This window comes from Elephas maximus, unplaced genomic scaffold (genome assembly GCF_024166365.1).
Source record: "Elephas maximus indicus isolate mEleMax1 unplaced genomic scaffold, mEleMax1 primary haplotype scaffold_76, whole genome shotgun sequence".
Classification (NCBI taxonomy): Eukaryota; Metazoa; Chordata; class Mammalia; order Proboscidea; family Elephantidae; genus Elephas; species Elephas maximus.
In genome coordinates, this window is record NW_026060261.1 from 889,909 (window position 1) to 903,346 (window position 13,438).

Here is a 13,438-nt window from a genome sequence, read left to right on the forward strand (position 1 = left end):
AGGGTAGGGTAGAAAAAGAGATAGAGTAAAATAGAACTGAACAGAAAGAATAAAATAGAATAGAGTAGAGTAGAATAGAGTAAAGCAGAATAGAGTTGAATAGAGGCAAATAGAGCCCAATGGAGATGAAACGAGACAAATTGCTTTGAAGCGCGTCCAATAGAATCAATTAGAGTGAACTAGAGCAGGGTAGGGTAGGGTAGGGTAGAATAGAACAGTCCAGAATGCAGTGGACTGGAATCGAATGGAGTCGAATGGAGTCGAATAATGATGAATAGAGTAGAAAAGAGTTGACTAGAGCCAAACAGGGCAGAATAGGGCCGAATCGAGCCAAATCCCACCAAATCGAGCCTAATCGAGCTGAACTGAGCCAATTTGAGCTGATTTGAACCGAACGGTGCCGAATCGCGTCAAACTGTCAAATGAAATTGAATAGATTAGAGTAGGGTAGGTTAAGGTAGGGTAGAGTAGACTAGAATAGAACAGGACAGAACAAAACAGAAAGAATAGAGTCGAGTCGAATAGAGACGAATAGAACCAAATGGAGACAAATGGTGCCAAATCTCATCGTATGGTGTCGAATCCCTTTGAATCGCGTCGAATCCCTGCAATTCGTGTTGAATCGTGTTGCATCGAATGAAATCTATTAGAATGGATTATAGTAGAGTAGGATAGGATACAGTAGATTACAATAGAATAGAGTAGAAGAGATTAGAAGGGAGTAGAATGCTGGAGTGGAGCTGAATGTTTCTGATGGAGTCGAATGGCATCGAATAGAGAAATAGAGTCGAATAGAGCTGATTAGAGCCAAATGGAGCCAAATCGAGCGGAACTGAGCCAAATCAAACCGAATCCAACCGATTAGAACCGAATGGACCCGTTGGAACCGACTGGAGCCTAGTCATATCGAATCGCGTCGCATAGTGTTGAAATGCGACAAATCGAATTGAATAGAGTAGGGTAGGTTAGGGTAGAATAGAAGAGAATAGAACGGGACAGAATAGAAAGAAGACAACACAATAGGGTAAGGAGAGTAGAGCAGAGTAGAATAGAGTAGTGTAGAGTAGAATAGAGTCCGATAGAGCCGAATCGAGCGGAATCAATCCAAATGGATAGGAAATAAGACAGATCGCCTCAAATAGAATCGAACCGATTAGAGTTTGTTAGGGTAGGGTAGAAAGGAATAGAGTAGGATAGTGTAGAATAGAGTGGAATTGTTTGGAATGGAGTCAAATGGAGTGGCATAGATAGGAACAGAGTAGAAAAGAGTCGAATAGAGCCAAATAGAGTGGAAGAGGGCTGAATAAGGCCGAATAGAGCCAACGTGAGTCGAATCGAGCCTAACTGAGCTGAATCAACCGGAATGGAGCCGAATCCAGCCGAATCAAGCTGAAGCCACACGATTCGAGCCGAATGGAGCCGAAAGGACCTGAATAGAGCAAGGCAAGGCAAGGCAAGGATCAAACGGGACCCAGTCAGACCAAGCTGGATATGACCAGATCAAGCCGGGCATAACCAGATCAAACCAGATCTAACTAGACCCAAGCGGGTCAAGCCAGGTCCATCCAGGCCTAACTCTATCCAAGCGGATCCAATCGAATCCAGGTGGATAGAAGCAGATCCAGCCGAATAGAACCGGATCCAGCCAGACATAAAAGGAGCCAGTCAGATCCGAATGGATTCAACCAGTTCTAAACAGATACACCTGGATCCAACCAGTCCCAACCGGTTCCAACCGGATCCATCCGCTTCCAACCTCGCCCATCTGGTTCCAACAAGATCCAACAGATTGGAACTGGATCCGTCCGGTTCCAAGTGGTTCTATGTGGACCCAGCCGGATCCATCAGGTTTGAATTGGTTCTAGCAGAATCCAACCGGTTCCAGCCAGTTCGAACTGGATCCATCTGGTTCCACCGGTTCCTTCGGAAACTACCCAGTTCCAACCGGTTCCATCCGGATCGATCTGGTTCAAACCGGTTCCATCCAGATCAATCAGCTTCCAACCGGATCCATTCGGATCCAGCCAGATCAATCAGGTTTCAACTGGTTCCAACTGGATCCAAAAGGATCCGTCCGGTTCCAACTGGTTCCATGTGGACCCAGGCGGATCCATCAGGTTTCAACTGGTTCTAGCAGAATCCAACTGGTTCCAGTCGGTTCCAACTGGATCTATCAGGTTCCAACAGGTTTTCTCCGCAACTATCCGGATCCAACTGGATCCATTCGGGTCCAAACCGCTCCGGCCGGATCAATGATTTTGCAACTGGATCCATCCGTATGCAGCCGGATCAATCAGGTTTCAACTGGTTCCAGCTGGATCAAACCGGTTCCAGCCGGTTCCAACTGGATCCATCCGGTTCCAAGCGGTTCCTTCCGGAACTATCCGGTTCCAACTGGATCCATCCGGTTCCAACTGGGTCCTTCCGGAACTATCCGGTTCCAAACGGTTCCATCCGGATCCATCCACTTCCAACTGGATCCAGCTGGATCCATCAGGTGCCAACTGGTTCCAGCTGGATCCAACCGGTTCCAACTGGATCCATTCGGTTCCAAACAGTTCCTTCCGGAGCTATCCGGTTCCAACCGGTTCCATCTGGATCCAGCCGGATCAATCAGCTTTTAACTGCTTCCACCTGGATCCAAACGGTTACAGCCGTATCCAACTGGATCCTTCCGGTTCTAACCGGTTCCTTCCAGAACAATCTGGCTCCAACCAGTTCCATCCGGATCCATCCGCTTCCAACCGGATCAAATCAGCTCGAACGAATCTCCTGAATGCCATTGAATCCCAACAAATGCCAACAAATCGCATCGAATCCCATCCAATCGCGTCGAATCCCGTCACACCCCTTTGAATCGCATTGAATTCCTTCAAATCCCGATGAATCTCTTCAAACCCCGTTGAACCCTGTCGATTCTTGTCGAATCCTGTTGAATCGTGTCAAACCGTATGGCGTTCCATCACAACACGTCGAAATGCTTCGATTCCTGTCAAATGGCATCCATGGCATCGAGTCGCTTCAAGTCGGTTCCAAAGCCGTTGAATTCCATTGAATCGCATCAAATGGCTTCGATGGGCGTCTGATCGGGTCGATTCCTGTCACATCCCATCGCATCTCATTAAATCTGTTGAATCGCGTCAAGCTGTGTCACGTTGCATTGAATCCCTTCCAAGTCGAGTGCCGTTGAATTGGGTCGAATCAAGTCGAATGGCATGGAATCCCGTCGAATCTCGTCGAATCACGTTGAATCCTGTCGGATTGCCTCTAATCGTGTCAAATCGTGTTGAATCACTTCGATACCTGTCGAGTCCCATCGATTCCCATTAAATGCCGTCCAATCACACTGAACGGCTTTGAATCGGAAGCAATGGAATAGATTAGAATGGAGTAAGGTAGGGTAAGTTTGGGTAGGGTAGACTACGGTGGACTATAGTAGACTAGAGTAAACTGGATTAGTAGTCTAGACTATTGCCCTAGGCTAGTAGCCTAGATGAGTAGACAAGAGTAGGGTAATGTGGGGTAGCGCTGGGTAGGGGAGCGAAAGGTGGAATACACAGTAGAAGAAGAGAAGAGAAGAGAATAGAGTTGAATTGTGTTGAATTGCCTCGAGTTGCATCGAATATCATCAAATCATGTTGAATGGCATTGAATAGAGTCTATTAGAGCAGGGTAGTGTAGGATAGAATAGACTAGGACAGGAAAAAGTAGAATAGAACACAACAGAACAGAATAGAATAGATTACAGTAGGGTAGGGTAGTGCAGAATAGAATAGATTAGAACAGAACAGAATAGAATAGAATCGATTAGGGTAGGGGAGGTTGGAATAGAGAGAAAAGGAGAATAGAATAGAACAGAACAGAGCAGAATAGAAAAGGATAGATTAGTGTACGGTAGGGTAGGATAGGGTAGAATAGAATAGAAATGAATGGCATAAAAGAGGATAGAGTCGAATTGTATCAAATTTCGTGGAATCGCATTAAATCCCATGGAATAGAACAGATTAGAGTAGGGTAGGGTAGGATAGAATGGAAAGGAATAGAATAGACAAGAACGGCATAGAACAGAAGTGAAAGGAACAGAACAGGGTAGGGCAGGGTAGAATGGAGTAGGGTACTGTAGAGTCAAATAGAATGTAATAGAATAGATTAGGGTAGGGTAGGGTAGCATATTGTGGAATAGAGAGTAGAAGAATAGAAGAGAAGGGAATACAATTGAGAAGAGTCGAATCGAATAGATTAGAGTTGGCCAGAGTAGGGGAGAGGAGGGTAGAATAGAATGGCATAGAACAGAACAGAACACAATAGAAAGCATAGCAGAGAGTAGAATAGGGTAGAGTGGAGTTGAATAGAGTGGAAAAGAGCCAAATAGAGCTGATTAGAGCCGAATGGAGCCGAACTGAGCTGAATCAAGACGAAACGAGATGAATGGAGACAAATCGAGCCGAATTGCACCTAATCGCATTGTATCAGGGAGAATCGTGTCGCATCCCGTCAAATCGTGTCGAATTGCATCGAATCAAATCGAATTGTATTTGAGCTGAATCGCGTCGAATCGTGTCGAAATGTGTCAAGTCGAATCCAATGGAATAGAGTAGGGTAGGGTAGAAAAAGAGATAGAGTAAAATAGAACTGAACAGAAAGAATAAAATAGAATAGAGTAGAGTAGAATAGAGTAAAGCAGAATAGAGTTGAATAGAGGCAAATAGAGCCCAATGGAGATGAAACGAGACAAATTGCTTTGAAGCGCGTCCAATAGAATCAATTAGAGTGAACTAGAGCAGGGTAGGGTAGGGTAGGGTAGAATAGAACAGTCCAGAATGCAGTGGACTGGAATCGAATGGAGTCGAATGGAGTCGAATAATGATGAATAGAGTAGAAAAGAGTTGACTAGAGCCAAACAGGGCAGAATAGGGCCGAATCGAGCCAAATCCCACCAAATCGAGCCTAATCGAGCTGAACTGAGCCAATTTGAGCTGATTTGAACCGAACGGTGCCGAATCGCGTCAAACTGTCAAATGAAATTGAATAGATTAGAGTAGGGTAGGTTAAGGTAGGGTAGAGTAGACTAGAATAGAACAGGACAGAACAAAACAGAAAGAATAGAGTCGAGTCGAATAGAGACGAATAGAACCAAATGGAGACAAATGGTGCCAAATCTCATCGTATGGTGTCGAATCCCTTTGAATCGCGTCGAATCCCTGCAATTCGTGTTGAATCGTGTTGCATCGAATGAAATCTATTAGAATGGATTATAGTAGAGTAGGATAGGATACAGTAGATTACAATAGAATAGAGTAGAAGAGATTAGAAGGGAGTAGAATGCTGGAGTGGAGCTGAATGTTTCTGATGGAGTCGAATGGCATCGAATAGAGAAATAGAGTCGAATAGAGCTGATTAGAGCCAAATGGAGCCAAATCGAGCGGAACTGAGCCAAATCAAACCGAATCCAACCGATTAGAACCGAATGGACCCGTTGGAACCGACTGGAGCCTAGTCATATCGAATCGCGTCGCATAGTGTTGAAATGCGACAAATCGAATTGAATAGAGTAGGGTAGGTTAGGGTAGAATAGAAGAGAATAGAACGGGACAGAATAGAAAGAAGACAACACAATAGGGTAAGGAGAGTAGAGCAGAGTAGAATAGAGTAGTGTAGAGTAGAATAGAGTCCGATAGAGCCGAATCGAGCGGAATCAATCCAAATGGATAGGAAATAAGACAGATCGCCTCAAATAGAATCGAACCGATTAGAGTTTGTTAGGGTAGGGTAGAAAGGAATAGAGTAGGATAGTGTAGAATAGAGTGGAATTCTTTGGAATGGAGTCAAATGGAGTGGCATAGATAGGAACAGAGTAGAAAAGAGTCGAATAGAGCCAAATAGAGTGGAAGAGGGCTGAATAAGGCCGAATAGAGCCAACGTGAGTCGAATCGAGCCTAACTGAGCTGAATCAACCGGAATGGAGCCGAATCCAGCCGAATCAAGCTGAAGCCACACGATTCGAGCCGAATGGAGCCGAAAGGACCTGAATAGAGCAAGGCAAGGCAAGGCAAGGATCAAACGGGACCCAGTCAGACCAAGCTGGATATGACCAGATCAAGCCGGGCATAACCAGATCAAACCAGATCTAACTAGACCCAAGCGGGTCAAGCCAGGTCCATCCAGGCCTAACTCTATCCAAGCGGATCCAATCGAATCCAGGTGGATAGAAGCAGATCCAGCCGAATAGAACCGGATCCAGCCAGACATAAAAGGAGCCAGTCAGATCCGAATGGATTCAACCAGTTCTAAACAGATACACCTGGATCCAACCAGTCCCAACCGGTTCCAACCGGATCCATCCGCTTCCAACCTCGCCCATCTGGTTCCAACAAGATCCAACAGATTGGAACTGGATCCGTCCGGTTCCAAGTGGTTCTATGTGGACCCAGCCGGATCCATCAGGTTTGAATTGGTTCTAGCAGAATCCAACCGGTTCCAGCCAGTTCGAACTGGATCCATCTGGTTCCACCGGTTCCTTCGGAAACTACCCAGTTCCAACCGGTTCCATCCGGATCGATCTGGTTCAAACCGGTTCCATCCAGATCAATCAGCTTCCAACCGGATCCATTCGGATCCAGCCAGATCAATCAGGTTTCAACTGGTTCCAACTGGATCCAAAAGGATCCGTCCGGTTCCAACTGGTTCCATGTGGACCCAGGCGGATCCATCAGGTTTCAACTGGTTCTAGCAGAATCCAACTGGTTCCAGTCGGTTCCAACTGGATCTATCAGGTTCCAACAGGTTTTCTCCGCAACTATCCGGATCCAACTGGATCCATTCGGGTCCAAACCGCTCCGGCCGGATCAATGATTTTGCAACTGGATCCATCCGTATGCAGCCGGATCAATCAGGTTTCAACTGGTTCCAGCTGGATCAAACCGGTTCCAGCCGGTTCCAACTGGATCCATCCGGTTCCAAGCGGTTCCTTCCGGAACTATCCGGTTCCAACTGGATCCATCCGGTTCCAACTGGGTCCTTCCGGAACTATCCGGTTCCAAACGGTTCCATCCGGATCCATCCACTTCCAACTGGATCCAGCTGGATCCATCAGGTGCCAACTGGTTCCAGCTGGATCCAACCGGTTCCAACTGGATCCATTCGGTTCCAAACAGTTCCTTCCGGAGCTATCCGGTTCCAACCGGTTCCATCTGGATCCAGCCGGATCAATCAGCTTTTAACTGCTTCCACCTGGATCCAAACGGTTACAGCCGTATCCAACTGGATCCTTCCGGTTCTAACCGGTTCCTTCCAGAACAATCTGGCTCCAACCAGTTCCATCCGGATCCATCCGCTTCCAACCGGATCAAATCAGCTCGAACGAATCTCCTGAATGCCATTGAATCCCAACAAATGCCAACAAATCGCATCGAATCCCATCCAATCGCGTCGAATCCCGTCACACCCCTTTGAATCGCATTGAATTCCTTCAAATCCCGATGAATCTCTTCAAACCCCGTTGAACCCTGTCGATTCTTGTCGAATCCTGTTGAATCGTGTCAAACCGTATGGCGTTCCATCACAACACGTCGAAATGCTTCGATTCCTGTCAAATGGCATCCATGGCATCGAGTCGCTTCAAGTCGGTTCCAAAGCCGTTGAATTCCATTGAATCGCATCAAATGGCTTCGATGGGCGTCTGATCGGGTCGATTCCTGTCACATCCCATCGCATCTCATTAAATCTGTTGAATCGCGTCAAGCTGTGTCACGTTGCATTGAATCCCTTCCAAGTCGAGTGCCGTTGAATTGGGTCGAATCAAGTCGAATGGCATGGAATCCTGTCGAATCTCGTCGAATCACATTGAATCCTGTCGGATTGCCTCTAATCGTGTCAAATCGTGTTGAATCACTTCGATACCTGTCGAGTCCCATCGATTCCCATTAAATGCCGTCCAATCACACTGAACGGCTTTGAATCGGAAGCAATGGAATAGATTAGAATGGAGTAAGGTAGGGTAAGTTTGGGTAGGGTAGACTACGGTGGACTATAGTAGACTAGAGTAAACTGGATTAGTAGTCTAGACTATTGCCCTAGGCTAGTAGCCTAGATGAGTAGACAAGAGTAGGGTAATGTGGGGTAGCGCTGGGTAGGGGAGCGAAAGGTGGAATACACAGTAGAAGAAGAGAAGAGAAGAGAATAGAGTTGAATTGTGTTGAATTGCCTCGAGTTGCATCGAATATCATCAAATCATGTTGAATGGCATTGAATAGAGTCTATTAGAGCAGGGTAGTGTAGGATAGAATAGACTAGGACAGGAAAAAGTAGAATAGAACACAACAGAACAGAATAGAATAGATTACAGTAGGGTAGGGTAGTGCAGAATAGAATAGATTAGAACAGAACAGAATAGAATAGAATCGATTAGGGTAGGGGAGGTTGGAATAGAGAGAAAAGGAGAATAGAATAGAACAGAACAGAGCAGAATAGAAAAGGATAGATTAGTGTACGGTAGGGTAGGATAGGGTAGAATAGAATAGAAATGAATGGCATAAAAGAGGATAGAGTCGAATTGTATCAAATTTCGTGGAATCGCATTAAATCCCATGGAATAGAACAGATTAGAGTAGGGTAGGGTAGGATAGAATGGAAAGGAATAGAATAGACAAGAACGGCATAGAACAGAAGTGAAAGGAACAGAACAGGGTAGGGCAGGGTAGAATGGAGTAGGGTACTGTAGAGTCAAATAGAATGTAATAGAATAGATTAGGGTAGGGTAGGGTAGCATATTGTGGAATAGAGAGTAGAAGAATAGAAGAGAAGGGAATACAATTGAGAAGAGTCGAATCGAATAGATTAGAGTTGGCCAGAGTAGGGGAGAGGAGGGTAGAATAGAATGGCATAGAACAGAACAGAACACAATAGAAAGCATAGCAGAGAGTAGAATAGGGTAGAGTGGAGTTGAATAGAGTGGAAAAGAGCCAAATAGAGCTGATTAGAGCCGAATGGAGCCGAACTGAGCTGAATCAAGACGAAACGAGATGAATGGAGACAAATCGAGCCGAATTGCACCTAATCGCATTGTATCAGGGAGAATCGTGTCGCATCCCGTCAAATCGTGTCGAATTGCATCGAATCAAATCGAATTGTATTTGAGCTGAATCGCGTCGAATCGTGTCGAAATGTGTCAAGTCGAATCCAATGGAATAGAGTAGGGTAGGGTAGAAAAAGAGATAGAGTAAAATAGAACTGAACAGAAAGAATAAAATAGAATAGAGTAGAGTAGAATAGAGTAAAGCAGAATAGAGTTGAATAGAGGCAAATAGAGCCCAATGGAGATGAAACGAGACAAATTGCTTTGAAGCGCGTCCAATAGAATCAATTAGAGTGAACTAGAGCAGGGTAGGGTAGGGTAGGGTAGAATAGAACAGTCCAGAATGCAGTGGACTGGAATCGAATGGAGTCGAATGGAGTCGAATAATGATGAATAGAGTAGAAAAGAGTTGACTAGAGCCAAACAGGGCAGAATAGGGCCGAATCGAGCCAAATCCCACCAAATCGAGCCTAATCGAGCTGAACTGAGCCAATTTGAGCTGATTTGAACCGAACGGTGCCGAATCGCGTCAAACTGTCAAATGAAATTGAATAGATTAGAGTAGGGTAGGTTAAGGTAGGGTAGAGTAGACTAGAATAGAACAGGACAGAACAAAACAGAAAGAATAGAGTCGAGTCGAATAGAGACGAATAGAACCAAATGGAGACAAATGGTGCCAAATCTCATCGTATGGTGTCGAATCCCTTTGAATCGCGTCGAATCCCTGCAATTCGTGTTGAATCGTGTTGCATCGAATGAAATCTATTAGAATGGATTATAGTAGAGTAGGATAGGATACAGTAGATTACAATAGAATAGAGTAGAAGAGATTAGAAGGGAGTAGAATGCTGGAGTGGAGCTGAATGTTTCTGATGGAGTCGAATGGCATCGAATAGAGAAATAGAGTCGAATAGAGCTGATTAGAGCCAAATGGAGCCAAATCGAGCGGAACTGAGCCAAATCAAACCGAATCCAACCGATTAGAACCGAATGGACCCGTTGGAACCGACTGGAGCCTAGTCATATCGAATCGCGTCGCATAGTGTTGAAATGCGACAAATCGAATTGAATAGAGTAGGGTAGGTTAGGGTAGAATAGAAGAGAATAGAACGGGACAGAATAGAAAGAAGACAACAGAATAGGGTAAGGAGAGTAGAGCAGAGTAGAATAGAGTAGTGTAGAGTAGAATAGAGTCCGATAGAGCCGAATCGAGCGGAATCAATCCAAATGGATAGGAAATAAGACAGATCGCCTCAAATAGAATCGAACCGATTAGAGTTTGTTAGGGTAGGGTAGAAAGGAATAGAGTAGGATAGTGTAGAATAGAGTGGAATTCTTTGGAATGGAGTCAAATGGAGTGGCATAGATAGGAACAGAGTAGAAAAGAGTCGAATAGAGCCAAATAGAGTGGAAGAGGGCTGAATAAGGCCGAATAGAGCCAAAGTGAGTCGAATCGAGCCTAACTGAGCTGAATCAACCGGAATGGAGCCGAATCCAGCCGAATCAAGCTGAAGCCACACGATTCGAGCCGAATGGAGCCGAAAGGACCTGAATAGAGCAAGGCAAGGCAAGGCAAGGATCAAACGGGACCCAGTCAGACCAAGCTGGATATGACCAGATCAAGCCGGGCATAACCAGATCAAACCAGATCTAACTAGACCCAAGCGGGTCAAGCCAGGTCCATCCAGGCCTAACTCTATCCAAGCGGATCCAATCGAATCCAGGTGGATAGAAGCAGATCCAGCCGAATAGAACCGGATCCAGCCAGACATAAAAGGAGCCAGTCAGATCCGAATGGATTCAACCAGTTCTAAACAGATACACCTGGATCCAACCAGTCCCAACCGGTTCCAACCGGATCCATCCGCTTCCAACCTCGCCCATCTGGTTCCAACAAGATCCAACAGATTGGAACTGGATCCGTCCGGTTCCAAGTGGTTCTATGTGGACCCAGCCGGATCCATCAGGTTTGAATTGGTTCTAGCAGAATCCAACCGGTTCCAGCCAGTTCGAACTGGATCCATCTGGTTCCACCGGTTCCTTCGGAAACTACCCAGTTCCAACCGGTTCCATCCGGATCGATCTGGTTCAAACCGGTTCCATCCAGATCAATCAGCTTCCAACCGGATCCATTCGGATCCAGCCAGATCAATCAGGTTTCAACTGGTTCCAACTGGATCCAAAAGGATCCGTCCAGTTCCAACTGGTTCCATGTGGACCCAGGCGGATCCATCAGGTTTCAACTGGTTCTAGCAGAATCCAACTGGTTCCAGTCGGTTCCAACTGGATCTATCAGGTTCCAACAGGTTTTCTCCGCAACTATCCGGATCCAACTGGATCCATTCGGGTCCAAACCGCTCCGGCCGGATCAATGATTTTGCAACTGGATCCATCCGTATGCAGCCGGATCAATCAGGTTTCAACTGGTTCCAGCTGGATCAAACCGGTTCCAGCCGGTTCCAACTGGATCCATCCGGTTCCAAGCGGTTCCTTCCGGAACTATCCGGTTCCAACTGGATCCATCCGGTTCCAACTGGGTCCTTCCGGAACTATCCGGTTCCAAACGGTTCCATCCGGATCCATCCACTTCCAACTGGATCCAGCTGGATCCATCAGGTGCCAACTGGTTCCAGCTGGATCCAACCGGTTCCAACTGGATCCATTCGGTTCCAAACAGTTCCTTCCGGAGCTATCCGGTTCCAACCGGTTCCATCTGGATCCAGCCGGATCAATCAGCTTTTAACTGCTTCCACCTGGATCCAAACGGTTACAGCCGTATCCAACTGGATCCTTCCGGTTCTAACCGGTTCCTTCCAGAACAATCTGGCTCCAACCAGTTCCATCCGGATCCATCCGCTTCCAACCGGATCAAATCAGCTCGAACGAATCTCCTGAATGCCATTGAATCCCAACAAATGCCAACAAATCGCATCGAATCCCATCCAATCGCGTCGAATCCCGTCACACCCCTTTGAATCGCATTGAATTCCTTCAAATCCCGATGAATCTCTTCAAACCCCGTTGAACCCTGTCGATTCTTGTCGAATCCTGTTGAATCGTGTCAAACCGTATGGCGTTCCATCACAACACGTCGAAATGCTTCGATTCCTGTCAAATGGCATCCATGGCATCGAGTCGCTTCAAGTCGGTTCCAAAGCCGTTGAATTCCATTGAATCGCATCAAATGGCTTCGATGGGCGTCTGATCGGGTCGATTCCTGTCACATCCCATCGCATCTCATTAAATCTGTTGAATCGCGTCAAGCTGTGTCACGTTGCATTGAATCCCTTCCAAGTCGAGTGCCGTTGAATTGGGTCGAATCAAGTCGAATGGCATGGAATCCCGTCGAATCTCGTCGAATCACGTTGAATCCTGTCGGATTGCCTCTAATCGTGTCAAATCGTGTTGAATCACTTCGATACCTGTCGAGTCCCATCGATTCCCATTAAATGCCGTCCAATCACACTGAACGGCTTTGAATCGGAAGCAATGGAATAGATTAGAATGGAGTAAGGTAGGGTAAGTTTGGGTAGGGTAGACTACGGTGGACTATAGTAGACTAGAGTAAACTGGATTAGTAGTCTAGACTATTGCCCTAGGCTAGTAGCCTAGATGAGTAGACAAGAGTAGGGTAATGTGGGGTAGCGCTGGGTAGGGGAGCGAAAGGTGGAATACACAGTAGAAGAAGAGAAGAGAAGAGAATAGAGTTGAATTGTGTTGAATTGCCTCGAGTTGCATCGAATATCATCAAATCATGTTGAATGGCATTGAATAGAGTCTATTAGAGCAGGGTAGTGTAGGATAGAATAGACTAGGACAGGAAAAAGTAGAATAGAACACAACAGAACAGAATAGAATAGATTACAGTAGGGTAGGGTAGTGCAGAATAGAATAGATTAGAACAGAACAGAATAGAATAGAATCGATTAGGGTAGGGGAGGTTGGAATAGAGAGAAAAGGAGAATAGAATAGAACAGAACAGAGCAGAATAGAAAAGGATAGATTAGTGTACGGTAGGGTAGGATAGGGTAGAATAGAATAGAAATGAATGGCATAAAAGAGGATAGAGTCGAATTGTATCAAATTTCGTGGAATCGCATTAAATCCCATGGAATAGAACAGATTAGAGTAGGGTAGGGTAGGATAGAATGGAAAGGAATAGAATAGACAAGAACGGCATAGAACAGAAGTGAAAGGAACAGAACAGGGTAGGGCAGGGTAGAATGGAGTAGGGTACTGTAGAGTCAAATAGAATGTAATAGAATAGATTAGGGTAGGGTAGGGTAGCATATTGTGGAATAGAGAGTAGAAGAATAGAAGAGAAGGGAATACAATTGAGAAGAGTCGAATCGAATAGATTAGAGT